The sequence below is a fragment of the Pleurodeles waltl genome, chromosome 5 (assembly GCF_031143425.1).
Source record: "Pleurodeles waltl isolate 20211129_DDA chromosome 5, aPleWal1.hap1.20221129, whole genome shotgun sequence".
In the NCBI taxonomy this organism is placed as follows: Eukaryota; Metazoa; Chordata; class Amphibia; order Caudata; family Salamandridae; genus Pleurodeles; species Pleurodeles waltl.
The window spans coordinates 336,323,260-336,339,316 of record NC_090444.1 but is presented as its reverse complement, the minus strand read 5'-3'; positions in this window follow the sequence as shown (position 1 = coordinate 336,339,316).

Here is a 16,057-nt window from a genome sequence, read left to right as displayed (position 1 = left end):
GCAGTGGTTATTTGCACATCTTTGAATTCCGAGGTGCCCATACTAGCATGTGAATTGCAGGGCATTTCTCAAATAGACGTCTTTTTTACACACTCTCTTATATTTGGAAGGAAAAAATGTAGAGAAAGATAAGGGGCAATAACACTTGTTTTGCTATTCTATGTTCCCCCAAGTCTCCCGATAAAAATGATACCTCACTTGTGTGGGTAGGCCTAGCGCCCGCGACAGGAAATGCCCCAAAACACAATGTAGACACATCCCATTTTTTCACAAAATACAGAGCTGTTTTTTTGCAAAGTGCCTACCTGTAGATTATGGCCTCTAGCTCAGCCGGCACATAGGGAAACCTACCAAACCTGTACATTTTTGAAAACTAGAGACCTAGGGGAATCCAAGATGGGGTGACTCGCGGGGCTCTGACCAGGTTCTGTTATCCAGAATCCTTTGCAAACCTCAAAAAGTGGCTTAAAAAAACAAGTTTTCCTCACATTTCGGTGACAGAAAGTTCTGGAATCTGAGAGGAGCCTCAAATTTCCTTCCACCCAGCGTCCCCCCAAGTCTCCCGATAAAAATGATACCTCACTTGTGTGGGTAGGCCTAGCGCCCGCGACAGGAAATGCCCCAAAACACAACGTGGACACATCACAGAAAACAGAGCTGTTTTTTGCAAAGTGCCTACCTGTAGATTTTGGCCTCTATCTCAGCCGGCACCTAGGGGAACCTACCAAACCTGTACATTTTTGAAAACTAGAGACCTAGGGGAATCCAAGATGGGGTGACTCGCGGGGCTCTGACCAGGTTCTGTTACCCAGAATCCTTTGCAAACCTCAAAAAGTGGCTATAAAAACAAGTTTTCCTCACATTTCGGTGACAGAAAGTTCTGGAATCGGAGAGGAGCCTCAAATTTCCTTCCACCCAGCGTCCCCCCAAGTCTCCCGATAAAAATGATACCTCACTTGTGTGGGTAGGCCTAGCGCCCGCGACAGGAAATGCCCCAAAACACAACGTGGACACATCACAGAAAACAGAGCTGTTTTTTGCAAAGTGCCTACCTGTAGATTTTGGCCTCTAGCTCAGCCAGCACCTAGGGAAACCTACCAAACCTGTACATTTTTGAAAACTAGAGACCTAGGGGAATCCAAGATGGGGTGACTCGCGGGGCTCTGACCAGGTTCTGTTACCCAGAATCCTTTGCAAACCTCAAAAAGTGGCTAAAAAAACAAGTTTTCCTCACATTTCGGTGACAGAAAGTTCTGGAATCGGAGAGGAGCCTCAAATTTCCTTCCACCCAGCGTCCCCCCAAGTCTCCCGATAAAAATGATACCTCACTTGTGTGGGTAGGCCTAGCGCCCGCGACAGGAAATGCCCCAAAACACAACGTGGACACATAACAGAAAACAGAGCTGTTTTTTGCAATGTGCCTACCTGAAGATTTTGGCCTCTAGCTCAGCCGGCACCTAGGGAAACCTACCAAACCTGTACATTTTTGAAAACTAGAGACCTAGGGGAATCCAAGATGGGGTGACTCGCGGGGCTCTGACCAGGTTCTGTTACCCAGAATCCTTTGCAAACCTCAAAAAGTGGCTAAAAAAACAAGTTTTCCTCACATTTCGGTGACAGAAAGTTCTGGAATCAGAGAGGAGCCTCAAATTTCCTTCCACCCAGCGTCCCCCCAAGTCTCCCGATAAAAATGATACCTCACTTGTGTGGGTAGGCCTAGCGCCCGCGACAGGAAATGCCCCAAAACACAACGTGGACACATCACAGAAAACAGAGCTGTTTTTTGCAAAGTGCCTACCTGTAGATTTTGTCCTCTAGCTCAGCCGGCACCTAGGGAAACCTACCAAACCTGTACATTTTTTAAAACTAGAGAACTAGGGGAATCCAAGATGGGGTGACTCGCGGAGCTCTGACCAGGTTCTGTTACCCATAATCCTTTGCAAACCTCAAAAAGTGGCTAAAAAAACAAGTTTTCCTCACATTTCGGTGACAGAAAGTTCTGGAATCTGAGAGGAGCCTCAAATTTCCTTCCACCCAGCGTCCCCCCAAGTCTCCCGATAAAAATGATACCTCACTTGTGTGGGTAGGCCTAGCGCCCGCGACAGGAAATGCCCCAAAACACAACGTGGACACATCACAGAAAACAGAGCTGTTTTTTGCAAAGTGCCTACCTGTAGATTTTGGCCTCTAGCTCAGCCGGCACCTTGGGAAACCTACCAAACCTGTGCATTTCTGAAAACTAGAGACCTAGGGGAATCCAAGGAGGGGTGACTTGTGGGGCTCGGACCAGGTTCTGTTACCCAGAATCCTTTGCAAACCTCAAAAAGTGGCTAAAAAAACAAGTTTTCCTCACATTTCGGTGAAAGAAAGTTCTGGAATCTGAGAGGAGCCACAAATTTCCTTCCACCCAGCGTTCCCCCAAGCCTCCCGATAAAAATGATACCTCACTTGTGTGGTTAGGCCTGGTGCCTGCGACAGGAATAGATCACACAACGGTCAATGTTGGTCCTTACGTGAGGCAGCTGTTGACCCTGGGGTGATCCATTCCTGACACAGACACTAGGTGTAGGCACTCAAGTGGGGTAGTGTTTTTATCAGGACAGGTGAGGAGTCACTGGGTGGTAGGAATATTGTGGATCCCAGCATATTCCTGTAGTTTGTGTGACAGAAATGCGAGAAAAATTGAGTTTTTTTTCAACATTTCAGCTTTGCAGGGTATTCTGGGTAAGAAAACTTTGGGGAAGCCACATAAGTCACACCTCTGTGGACTCCCCCGAATGTCTAGTTTCCAGAAATGTTTGGGTTTAGTGTGTTTCTCTATATGGCCGCCGAATCCAGGACCAAAAACCAGTTTGTTTTGCCATGGATAATTTTGATGTCTCCACAATATGATTTGGGTGGTGGAATTTGGGGCTGAACTAAATTGGGGAGCTCCCAAGAGAGCACTCTCTCTCTGCTTGCCGCCGCATTCACCTGCTCTCTGGGTTGGCCTAACCCAGTATTACCCAGTTGCACAAACAGCTTGCGAAGGGACAGCAGGACTGTCCTCATCACCTCCCTCATAATGTACTGGAAGAGGAGTTATCAAATGGGACTCCTCTGACTGAAAAATCACTCCCAGAGTCTGCGCCATTGTCCTATCCCTCAGATGATGTCTCAGTATCTGATGTCTCAGTCTCTGATCCTATGTCAGAGCGGTCCTCTATAACCCGAGTGCAGGCAGCAGTCATCCATCAAGATGCCATCTCTGCTATTGGCTAAACTGTTGCTCTAAAACACTAGCCTACGTAGACAGTCACAAAATCGATGGTGTGTGAGATACGTGCAACAGTAGAGGCCACCTTACCTGCGCTTCTTCCCTCAATCAGCACGTACTTTCAAGACACTCAAAAAACACCTTGTCACATACCATTCGTCGCAGTCTTTAGCACCTCCTGCGCCCAGTCCAACAATCATTATTGGTGCTCCCACTCCCTCCTCCTCGGATTCCCTCATTACCACCCAGCAAAAGTGCCCTTCATCTCTCCATAGACTTTGCTAATGTACTCAGCTATTTACATAAAATACAGATTTGCTCTTTGCAGTAGGCATATAAACCTTCTGCGCTTCTTTATGGCACTAAAACTGCCACTAGACAAGTCGGACCCTTTTCCCCCCAGGGAAACCACACACATATTGACAAAAGTGATATATATATGACACCCAATCACCTGAAACTCAACTCAAGCAAAACCGAAATAATCCTCTTTGGCCCACACAAAAACACCTGGGACCCCTCATGGTGGCCCACCACGCTAGGCCCTGCACCCACCCCCGCCAACCACGCACGCAACCTCAGCATCATCCTAGACTCCTCCCTCTCGATGACCCAACAAATCAACGCTCTCACCTCCTCATGCTTCAACACACTCCGTATACTGAAAAACATTCAAATGGATCCCCACAGAGACCAGAAAAACTGTCACTCACGCACACATCAGCAGCAGGCTTGATTACGGAAACGCCCTCTACGCCGGCACCACTCTAAAACTCAAGCGCAAACTACACGCATCTAGAACTCAGCAGCACGACTCATCCTCGACCTCCGCCGACACGAACACATCTCTCCACACCTCAAATCCCTCCACTGGCTCCCCATTGACAAAAGGATCACCTTCAAGATCCTCATCCTCGCACACAAATCACTCCACAACACAGGCCCTGCCTACCTCAACGAGAGTCACCTTCCACACCCCCACACGAAACGTCCGCTCAGCTGACCTCTCTCTCGCCTCTGTCCCCCGCATCAAACACACCACCACCGGGGGCAGATCCTTCTCCTACCTTGCACCCAAAACCTGGAACGCCCTCACAACCCACCTTGGCAAGACCCAAAACCTACTTCTTTTCAGGAAGGGCCTCAAAACCTGGCTTTTCGATCAGTGAACCTCCCAGCCCCTTTCCCTCCCCCCGCCCCCCCCCCCCCAAGCGCCTTGAGACCCTCACAGGTGAGTAGCACACTTTATAAATCTCTTTGGTATATATAGATCTACCTCTATATATATATATATATATATCTATGTACATAGATATATCTATAGATATATCCATGTACATAGATATATCTATCTACATAGATATATAAATATAGATCTATATATAGATCTATTTTTTTTAGTTGTTGTATGGTTTCCTTGGGGCCCAAAATGGCCCCCAGGGAAACCCTACAACATCTAAAAAAAAAATTGCCCCCACAGGGGGTCACCCTGCCCACGGGCGACCCCCTGTCATTTTATTTATTTTTTATTTTTATTTTTTTGAAAAAAAAACAATCCCCTGGGGGGGGGGGCGCAATCGCGCCCCCCCCCCCAGGGGGCACCTACCTTTTTTTATTTTATTAATTATGCCCCCGGGGGGGGCGGCCCGTTTTCCGAGGGGGCCGCCCCCCCAAAGTGAAATCCCTGGCGTCTAGTGGTGTTTCCTGGCCCCCGATCGCAGCTGTGCTGCGATCGGGGGCCAGTAAACAGTTTGAGAAGGCCTCGTAAGAAAGGGGAGAGTCTCCCCTTTCTTACGAGGCCTTTTCAAAGTGTTTCCTGGCCCCCCGATCGCAGCACAGCTGCGATCGGGGAGCCAGGAAACCTGAAAGTGTTTCCTGGCCCCCGATCGCAGCACAGCTGCGACCGGGGGCCAGGAAACACTTTCAGGAAGGCCTCGTAAGAAAGGGGAGTGTCTCCCCTTTCTTACGAGGCCTTCCTGAAAGTGTTTCCTGGCCCCCGATCTGTGCTGTGCTGCGATCGGGGGCCAGGAAACACTTTCAGGAAGGCCTCGTAAGAAAGGGGAGACACTCCCCTTTCTTACGAGGCCTTCCCGAACGTGGGAAAGGCCGTTTTCCCCATCAAAGCAGGAAGCGGCCGCAAGGCTGCTTCCTGCTTTGATGGGGAAAACACCTTTGCAACGTCAGCGCGCCGCGAGGCGCGCTGACGTCACAAAGGGGCGGGTGGGGGGGCGGGGGGAGACACGGAAGCTTCCGTGTCTCCCGGGGGGGGGTTTAAAAAAAAAATAAAATCCTCGGGTGCGACGCACCCGAGGATTTATTGATACCCTTCCTGGTGTCGGCCACTGGTCGTGACCCGCACCAGGGAGGGTGTGTGGGCGTCGGCCAGTGGCCGACGCCCGCAACGAAGAGGTTAAACATTATTAAAGTGCAGATTCCCTTTGGGAGCAGATAGAAATATGGATTTTAGGGTCCCTGATCTCACAATTTAAAAATACATCTTTTAGTGAAGTTGGTTTTTAGATTGTGTGTTTGAAAATGGCACTTTTAGAAAGTAGGCATTTTCTTGCTTAAACCACTCTGCGACTCTGCCTATTTGTGGATTCCCTGTCTGGGTCAGTTTGACACTTGGACTGTTTGCACCTCTCTCCAGACAGTGACACAAAGGGGGCTGGGGTGTAGCCTGCATATCCTGATGAGCCATCTGTGGAGGAAGGGAGGGGAGGAGTGATCACTCACATCTGAATGGGCTGTGCCTGCCCTCACACAATGCAGTCTCCAATCCCCTGGTGTGTGGCTAAGGCCTGGCCTGGACAAAAAAGGATCTTACAAACACTTGAAACTTTACTTTGAAGTTTGCCAATTTCAAAGGCAGAAAGGGGTATAAGTATTGGGCCCAAAACCCCAGACTTTAGATTACCTCAAGGATTCAAGAGAACAGCTAAGGAGAAGTGCTGCCCTGACCCGTGACTGTGCTGTGTTGGGCTATCTTGCAGTTGCTGCTTCTTCCTGTGCAAGAGGACAGAGACTGGAATTTTTTGCATTCCTCCTTGAAAAGTGACTCCAAGGGCTAGTATTAGAGCTTGCCTCTAGTTTTGACACCTCAGAGACAGCAAAGGCTTCACCAACCAGACCTGAGTCTACTTGCTGTGGACTATAGCTTGCTAGAGGGTGCCATTCCAGCTCCTAGACCCCTGGAAGTGAATTCCTGGAGAAAAACCAGTCTAACAACACCGGACGATGCCGTGTGACTTCGCAAAGGACTCTACTGCCCAGAACCACAATAACGCTTGCCCTGAGGTTGCTCCACAGCATTGAGACTCTGCCAGACTTCGCATCTGCTGGAAGTAGGGGACAGGCTTCGCATCTGAAGCTGCTTCACCTCGACCGCCTTGTAGTGAGGACCTGATGCCTCGTGGCCGCTCTCCCCTACTCCCTGCACCATCCTGTTTTCTACTTGTTTCTTAAGGTACTGTACCTGGGGGTCAAGCGACTCCGTAAATGGCGCCATTGGCGTCGCATTGTAGGAAATGACTCCGTCACAACACTGCATAATACCAACTTTCAGTATTTGTGCCTCAAGGTACTATTTTTCTTGCTTTTAAGTGCTAAATTCATATTTATAACTGTATATTGTGGATTTTTAGTGTATTAGGTCTCGTTCATTTAGATAAATTAATTACTATTTTTCTAAACCTATGTTGTGTCATTTTGTAGTGGTTCACTGTATTACTGTGTGTGTTTGTACAAATACTTTACACATTGTCTCTGAGTTTCTGGCTCGTGCCAAGCTACCATGGGGGTAAGCGGGGGTTAACTGAGTGTGATTCTCTTTTACCTTTGACTAGAGTGAGGGTCCTTTCTTGGACCTGACTGCCAATCAAAGACACCATTTCTAACACAAACACATGTCCAAAACATAACTGCAAGTCAAGGTCATAGCTATTTATGTGGGGGCTCAAAACTCTAGGCCTACCTGTCATGTCCCTCATTGCTACTGTAGTTGTGCATACCAAATGAAATATTATGACGCATGAGGGAATGTGTCAGCAAATACACAATGGTGACACACTCCTGTGTGTGGCATAGCCTGAAATGTAACCCCATTGTAAATGCACCATTCCACAAACAGTGTGCCATACACATATATGTGAGAGAATACAGATATCATCCCATCTCCATAGGCAGACCATGCATAAAACTGCAGCTTACAAATGTTTTCTACAGAGAAAGGGACATATCCTGACATGTGGGCACAAGGAATGTTGGCAACAGTGAAGGCACATAATTCATGTCAATGGACGTTCCCAGCTTACCAAGGACAAGTAGTGATCTATACCTGCATCCAAAGGACAAGGTAAGCCCTGTCACTTGTATGTTGGACACAGCCACATTACAGACAGAAGTGAGGCACCGGCACACATCATACACTGAAGAAAACAAACTTCTGGGTGGCAGATGCCAACATACACATTTACACAGACACATGGTGGAGGACAGTGATCCATCACCTACTTACCTTTGACCTGGAACATTGAGGAGTAGTGGTCTCTTGCACAGAAAATACACACACTACAACCACAAATAGCACATGATTAATGACTGTATGCAGCCATATATGGTCCTTTCTGAGCAAGTGGTTTGAGGATTCCACCAGTTTTATCCTAGGTCCCTGGTGCAATAGGCAAGGCACATCAGTATAAAACACATGACATGTCAACAGAAACAATCTTTCATGTACTTTGTGAAACGTGGCTCATCCCTAATTGCCAGGAGGAGCAGTGAGCTAGCTTGGCCTCCGCAATGTTCCGGGCCCAGCATCTCAGGTTCTCCCACCTCTTTCTCCAGTGGGTTCCCAGGGTCCACACCTTCTTAGTAATGGCTTTCTGAATCCCTTTCTTTTGATGGACGTTGACCTGCATGGATGCAAAATACAAATTAAGAGATCATGATCACAAGTTTCAACACAAATGGTTGAGTCACATACATGTCAGTTACATCAAGCTTGAGCGTTCCAAATTTTCCAATACTCCCCAAGTGTGAAATATACAAGCCAATAAGTACAGGGCCATGACTACAGACATACATATCTCAATCTGCAGACAAACCCACTGCCCTGCTTAGGCCCTACAATGACTAGGAATGCTTACTGACATCTTTTGGGACATGCCCTAGCAACCTGATTGAGATGGGAGTCACTATGAGACAGAGCACACCTCTGTGGCTTCTGAAGGGGAGGTTCCTTAGGCATAAATGGACCAACACATTCACAGTCTGTGAGAAGGACTCCCTGCATACAATCCCTGCAGGCTACTGCCAGAGTACAAACTCAAACATCACAGATGGGTGACAATGAAGGGGCTGGCATGGTGGGTACAGAAAGTGTCTAGCCTAGTGTCATGTCTAGTGTCTAGTGGTGTTTTGGTCATCAAAACCTGCTTATCCTGTCTTCCCATGTTGGAACTACCACTCTAACCCCATTGTCACATGTTGTAGGGCACAGTTGGCAATTTAAAGTGGGGCACAGTTCATCCACTACAAAGGTCATTTTTGCGCTTGGGACACCCAGTCATATTCCGAGTTGCATTTTTGATGCACAATTTTGGTTTAGGTCCAGATACAGGATGTGTACACATGTGTGACAAACCAAGGGGGTAACATGTGACCCTTGTGTCATTACAAGCTGTGATGCGTACTATTTGCCATACCCATCAATTCAAAATTGTCTTTTCAGATCTTATCCTTGACATGAATCATGTATGTTGCTGTGGGCACAATGACTAATGTCTTGTCATACACATGTATCCAGGGAGAGGGAGGATGCCACAACCACCTTTCTACCATCCACTGCCAGACCTTCAGACCATAGAAGAATGCTACATCATACTCCTCTATCATCTGAATGGTCAAACAATAATAGACTTATGTTGTCAGGTGGAGCCTGATATGATTCCAGCTATTAGATTTCCAACCAGCACACCACCCATTCTGCAAGTCATGTCAGTGTTGCACTTCCTAACCACAGGGGCCTTCCAACATACAGTGGCCCAAACTGGTGGTATGTCCCAACCTATGTTCACTCTTGAAGGATGTCATCTCAGCAATGCTGAAACATCTGGACAGATATAACCAGCTTCCATTACGTGAGGTTTTAGCCCATGTGAAGGCTGACTTTTATGGGTTTGCACGCATCCCGCATGTGGTAGGGGCTATTGATGACACACATGTTGCCTTGGTCCCACTGCATGACAATGAACAAGCATACCGCAACAGGAAGAACTTCCATTCCTTCAACATCCAAGTTGTATGTTTGGTGGACCTATACATTACACAGGTCTGTGCCTAATATCCAGGTTCAGTCCATGACGCCTTTATTATGCGTAACATCAGTATCCCCAAGCTGATGTCAGGACTGTACCCAGATAGAGCCTGGTTGGTTGGTAAGTAACATATGTCCTGTTTGTGTCTGTGCAATGCCCAGTGCGATAATTGTGGTAAGAGGGACTCCTAGTTGCATAGGTGTCCCATTCCTGAGTCAATCAAGAATCCAACTATACCAGGGGAAGTCCACTTCAATGAGGCCTATATAGGAACGAGGCAGGTTGTGGAGTGGGCTATTTTTTTGCTCCTAAAGACAAGATTTAGGTTTTTGCACCGCACTGGTGAAGTCCTCCTCTATTCACCGAGTAAAGTGTGTCAGATCATTGTGGCCTGCGCCATAATCCACAGTATTGTCCTGTGGAGCCATATCCCATACATCCCAGAGGAGGGGGAACCAGTAGTGCCACCAGGGAAGCATACTGAAATTCTAAGTGAGCATGACAGATGTGAAGAGGAAGGAGTTGACTTGCGGGAAGATCTCATCAACAAGTACTTTTCCTGAGTATGAGTATGTCATGTGATTTAATGAATGACTATATGAATAACTGTAGTTGGCAGAATGTGTGGAGTAGAGTATTTTGACAAAACACTGGGGAGCTAATGCTCTGCAATACTTCGCCAAAGGGTGCTGGAAGAGTTAGCCTTTGACATACCCCCACCTTAAAGTAGCTGCTTTGTTTGTGCCAGTCTCATTGCAATGTGACCACATTTCCAGATGCTTGCTATGTGATTTGTGTAATAGGTATGTTTTCAAATCTATGCTCCTTGTTTTGACTTTGTACTGGTGCCTTCACCGTGACATCCTCGTGTGGGAATTTCAGAGTTGTGACATTGGCAGGTATCTGATGCTGTTCCGACATATAACAACACCAATATTGTTCATTTCAGGACTCACTGGAAAAACGCAGTGAGAGAGGTGGGTGGTCAGAAGAAGAAATGAGTATGTGAAATTGAGACAGGAATCACAACACTCTACAGAAGTTTCTGTTAAAAAAGAAGAGAAACTTCCCCAACACAAACCCCAGTTTAAAAAGAAAAAAGTGGCAGCAGTTGTCATTTGTCATGCCACTCAAGACGAGGGCTCTATTGAAGAACAAGACGTGGGCGCTAACTCTGCTAAACAGTGCAGCAGAGGTCACAATAGTTCGCCGGAATCTTCTAGAGCATCCGGAGGTGAAAGCAACTGATTACTTCTTACAAGTTGAAACTGCGGACATTAGTGTCTCCAACCCTGACAGGGTGTACAAAGTAACAATACAGTTAGAAGTGGACATTGAACGCACAATTGACACAATCTTCTGGGACCACGTCATTAACATTTATGATATTTTACTGACCGAAAAGGATTGGCCACCTGAATTTGTCCGTACTTGCCCATATGAGGAAGGGGTTATCAAACCTTTCCCGCCTCTTGTTCGTGATGAGCTATCAGAATCCTACGCCATTAACTGGGCATTGGCACAGGCACCCGTGTTATAGCACAACCTCGTAGGGTGGGATACAGATTTCCCCTATCATGTAATTCCAATTAAGAATCAACCTCAATTCCCAATAAAACATGATGCTAAAGCACTCGTGAGAGAAATCCTCACACAACTAGAGTACCAGGGCGTTATCGAACCCTGTGTCTCACCAATAAATAATCCTCTATTCCCTGTAGCTAAACCGGACCATTCATCCAGAATAGTCTTAGACTACAGGGACTTAAACAGTCATACATGTTCACATGCTATACAAAACTCATATACAATGGCACATATAAATAACACAATGCGCAAAAAATACAAAACAACATTGAATATTTCCAATGTCTTCTTCTGCCAAAATATAGCTCCTGAGAGTAGAGACTTAAAAAGTTTCAGTGCACTATGCTCCCAGGAAAAATTCTGTTGTTTACCACAGGGGTACAAGAACAGTCCAGGACCGTTTGCAGCTCAATATTGCATGACATTGACCCTGAAGAAATGTCCTATGCTATCTACCTTGCAGACGATGAATTACTGCAACATCTAAGATGGGTAGCCCGCATTATTGTAGTATTTGCCGAATTCGGCTACAAATTTAGCTTAAAAAAAACAAAAATAGCCTTCCTTAGTGTCCTGTTTCTGGGATATGAATTATCAAGTGAAGGAAAGAGCTTAGCGCTGCAATTCTGAGAAAAATGTGCACAGTTACAACCTCCAAATACCATTAAATACCTCCAATCCTATTTTGGTAGAACATACATTCCAGATTATGCACCACACAGCAAACCCTTATATGACTTGATACGTCCTGACTTTTCCAGTAAATTCTTGACAGTCGAACACACATGCATTCTAAGTGCATTGCAACAAGACATACCTGCAGCTCAACACCTACATACAAGGGACAATAAAAAACATCTGGTCATCAGAGTAATTGCTGGTGCCATTGGTTTCACACATGTGACATTCAATGAGAGTAAGTATAGGAAGCTGGCCTGGCTTATAGTGGGTACCTGATGGTACTCACACCTTGTTCCAGGTCCAGTTATCCCTTATTATTAGATTAGTACTGTTCTAGCAGCTTAAGCTGATAGAGGTAGCTATAGCAGAGCAGCTTAGGCTGAACTAGGAGACATGCAAAGCTCCTACTAGACCACTTATATCATATAGGTACTATATCACAAGAAAGACAATACTCAGAGTTACTAAAAATAAAGGTACTTTATTTTGGTGACAATGTGCAAAAAATATCTCAGAGGATGTACTCCCTTAGGAGGTAAGTAAAATACACAAAATATACACACAAACCAAAATCAGGTAAGTAAACATTTAGAAAAATAGTGCAAACACTGTAGAATACAATAGGATGCAATATGTCTAGGGTTAAAACAATCCCTGTACTATGAAAGTGGAATGCGAAACATGAATGGACCCCTAGGCTAGTGTAGTGTGTAGAGGGAGTGGGAGTGTAAGAAAACACTAAGGCCCATATTTATACTTTTTTAGCGCCGCATTTGCGCCTCTTTTTGACGCAAAAGCAGCGCAAACTTACAAAATACAATTCTATTTCATAAGTGTGCGCCGCTTTTGTGTAAAAAAATTACACAAATGCAGCACTAAAAAAGTATAAATATGGGCCTAAGGGTGTCCAAGATACCCCATCCCAAGACCCTGGAAAGTAGGAGTAAAGTACTACTATTTCCCCCGAAACACACTAAACTTGTGATAGAGGATTTTGCAAAGACCACAGCAGACTGTAATGCACTGAAGATGGACTCCTGGACCTGAGGACCTGCAAAGGAAGGGGACCAAGTCCAAGAGTCGTGAAAGTGTCCAGGGGGCCAGGAGCCCACTAAACCCTGGATGAAGGTGCAAAATGGCTGCCTCTGGATGGAAGAAGCTGAAGATTCTGCAACAACTAAAGAGGCTAGGAACTTCTCCTTCATGCAGAATATGTCCCATGGAGTGCTGGAGGATGCAGAGTTGTTTCTTTGACAAAAGATCATAAACAAGCCTTGCTAGCTGCAAAAGTCATGGTTGAAGAGAAAGGGTGCTGCCTGGGCCCAGGAAGGACCAGGATGTCACCACTTGGGAGAGGACACAGAGGGGGCCCTAAGCAAGGTAGGGAGCCCATGCACAAGAAGGTAGCACCCGCAGACGTTCTTGAACATAGGTTCAAGATGTCTGAACATGGTGGTCATCTCAATACTGCAAAAGAGGCTCCCACAAAGCTGGAGGTCAACTCAGGGAGTTGAGCAATGCAGGACAGAGTGCTGGGGACCTGGGCTTGGCTGTGCACAAAGAATTCCATGGAAATGTGCACAGGAGCCCTAGCAGCTGCAGTTCACGTAGTGCACTAGATTACTGTCTGGAGAGGGGAGGCAAGGACTTACCTCCTACAAATTTGGACAGTTGGACCACTGAACAGTCTGAGTCACTTGGGTCTACCACCTGTGTTCCAAGGGCCACGCTCATCAGTATTAGAGGGGTCCCAGAGTAATGGTGATGCTGAAGTTTGGTGCCTGCTGGAGCAGGGGGAAGATTCCCTCGACCCACAGGAGATTTCTTGATGGCTTCCAGTGCAGGATGAAGGCTGGCAGCCCCCAGAGCATGCACCACCGGGAAACTGTTGAGAAAGCTGGCAGGATTAGGCTCTACAATGTCGCTGGTAGTCTTCTTGCTGCTTTGTTGCAGTTTTGCAGGCGTCCTGGAGCAGTCAGCGGTCGATCCTTGGCAGAAGTCGAAGAGAGAGGTGCAGAGGAACACTGGTGAATTGTTGCAAGTTGTTATCTGAGGAAAAGCCCACAGGAGAGTCCCTAAATAGCTCTCAGAGGATGATTGGCAAGCTAGTCAGGTAAGCACCTATCAGGATGGGTCTCTGATGTCACCTGCTGGCACTGGCCACTCAGAGGTCTCCAGAGTGCTCTCACACCTGTGGATCCAAGATGGCAGAGGTCTGGGACACACTGGAGGAGCTCTGGGCACCACCCCTGGGGTGGTGATGGACAGGAGAGTGGTCACTCCCCTTTCCTTTGTCCAGTTTCGCACCAGAGCAGGGTCTGGGGGTTCCCTAAACCGGTGTAGACTGACTTTTGCAAGGAGGGCACCATCTGAGCCCTTCAAAGCATATCCAGAGGCTGGGAGAGGCTACCCATCCCCAGCCTTTACCACCTATTTCCAAAGGGAGAGGGTGTAACATCCTCTCTCAGAGGAAATTCTTTGTTCTGCCTTCCTGTTACTGGGCTGCCCAGACCCCAAGAGGGCAGAACCCTGTTTGTGGGATGGCAGCGGCAGCTGCAGAGAAAACCCCAGAGAGCTGGTTTGGCAGTATCCAGGGTCCATAGTGGAGCCCCGGGATGCATGGGATTGGCACCCCAATACCAGCTTTGGCATGGGGGGGACTATTCCATGATCTTAGACATGTTACATGGCCTTTTTCGGAGTTACCATTGTGAAGCTACATATAGGTATTGACCTATAAGTACTGCACGCTTGTAATGGCGTCTCAGCACTCACAAAGTTTGGGGAAATGACTCTGAACTATGTGGGGGCACCTTTGCTAGTGCAAGGGTGCCCTCACACTTAGTAACTTTGCACCTAACCTTCAGCAAGTGAAGGTTAGACATATGGGTGACTTATAAGTTACTTAAGTGCAGTGAAAATGGCTGTGAAATAACATGTGCGTTATTTCACTCAGGCTGCAGTGGCAGTCCTGTGTAGAGTAAGATTTGTCTGAGCTCCCTATGGGTGGCAAAAGAAATGCTGCAGCCCATAGGATCTCCTGGAATCCCAACACCCTGGGTACCTGGGTTCCATATACTAGGGAATTATAAGGGTGTTCCAGTGTGCCAATTAGAATTGGTAAAAATGGTCACTAGCCTATAGTGACAATTTTAAAGGCAGAGAGAGCATAAGCACTGAGGTTCTGGTTAGCAGAGCCTCAGTGACACAGTTAGTCACTACACAGGTACACACATTCAGGCCACAAACTATGAGGCTAGCAGGATCCTAGTGACACAGGCAAAAACAAGCTTACATACATGTAAAAATGGGGGTAACATGCCAGGCAAGATGGTACTTTCCTACACTAAGACAATCCTGATTGCATACAAATCACATTTGTACTCAATAGCAGAACAACGTTTTGCTCCCACTGAGAAAATTCTCACTGCTGTTCAGATGGCTGTCATTAAAAAAAGACCATTAGCCCAGGGGAAACGCATTATTGTCGTATCTCCAATCCCAGCCCTTGAGGCTGTCACCAAAGCCAGCATTCCAAACGCTAAAGCATTACATCCACTTTGGATCCAATGGGCAACGTCTCTGACAGCCACTGATCTTGACTATTTTTTTTACCAAAAGTTACAAACTAAAGAATTTTTGAGGTATGAACTAGAATACCCATTTCCGGCAAACACATTGCCTATTGATCAATATCAGAGTCATGTACAACGATGGCTCAGTGCAACCTGCAATAGGCACAAAGCATCAATACTCTGCTGCTTGCCCAGTTGTAAGCAGTTATATGGAAGGTGGTAAATTCTATCCACAACATACCTTTTCGCAAACCCTAGGGGATTGCACTGTACAACTAGCAGAGCTGAAGGTTCTGGTGATGGTTCTGGAACATACGGATCCTGACCAGCTAACGTTGATTTACTGTGATTCGTACTATTGTGTCCAGTCCGCAAATGAATATTTGCATTATTGGCACCAGAATGGGTTTAGGGATTCCAAAGGTAACACCATCAAACACAGACTTCTGTGGGGTAAAGTAGCGGATCTGAAGGAAATGCTACCAAATGTCCATGTTGTACATACACTTGGACACCAGCGTGTTGGCATACACGTTGCCAGAAATACATTGGCTGATGAAGCAGCCAAATCAGCAGTAGCTACGGCTTCTGTTGCTGCAGTAACTCATAGTAGAACTAAACTCGATAATGAAAAACTGGCT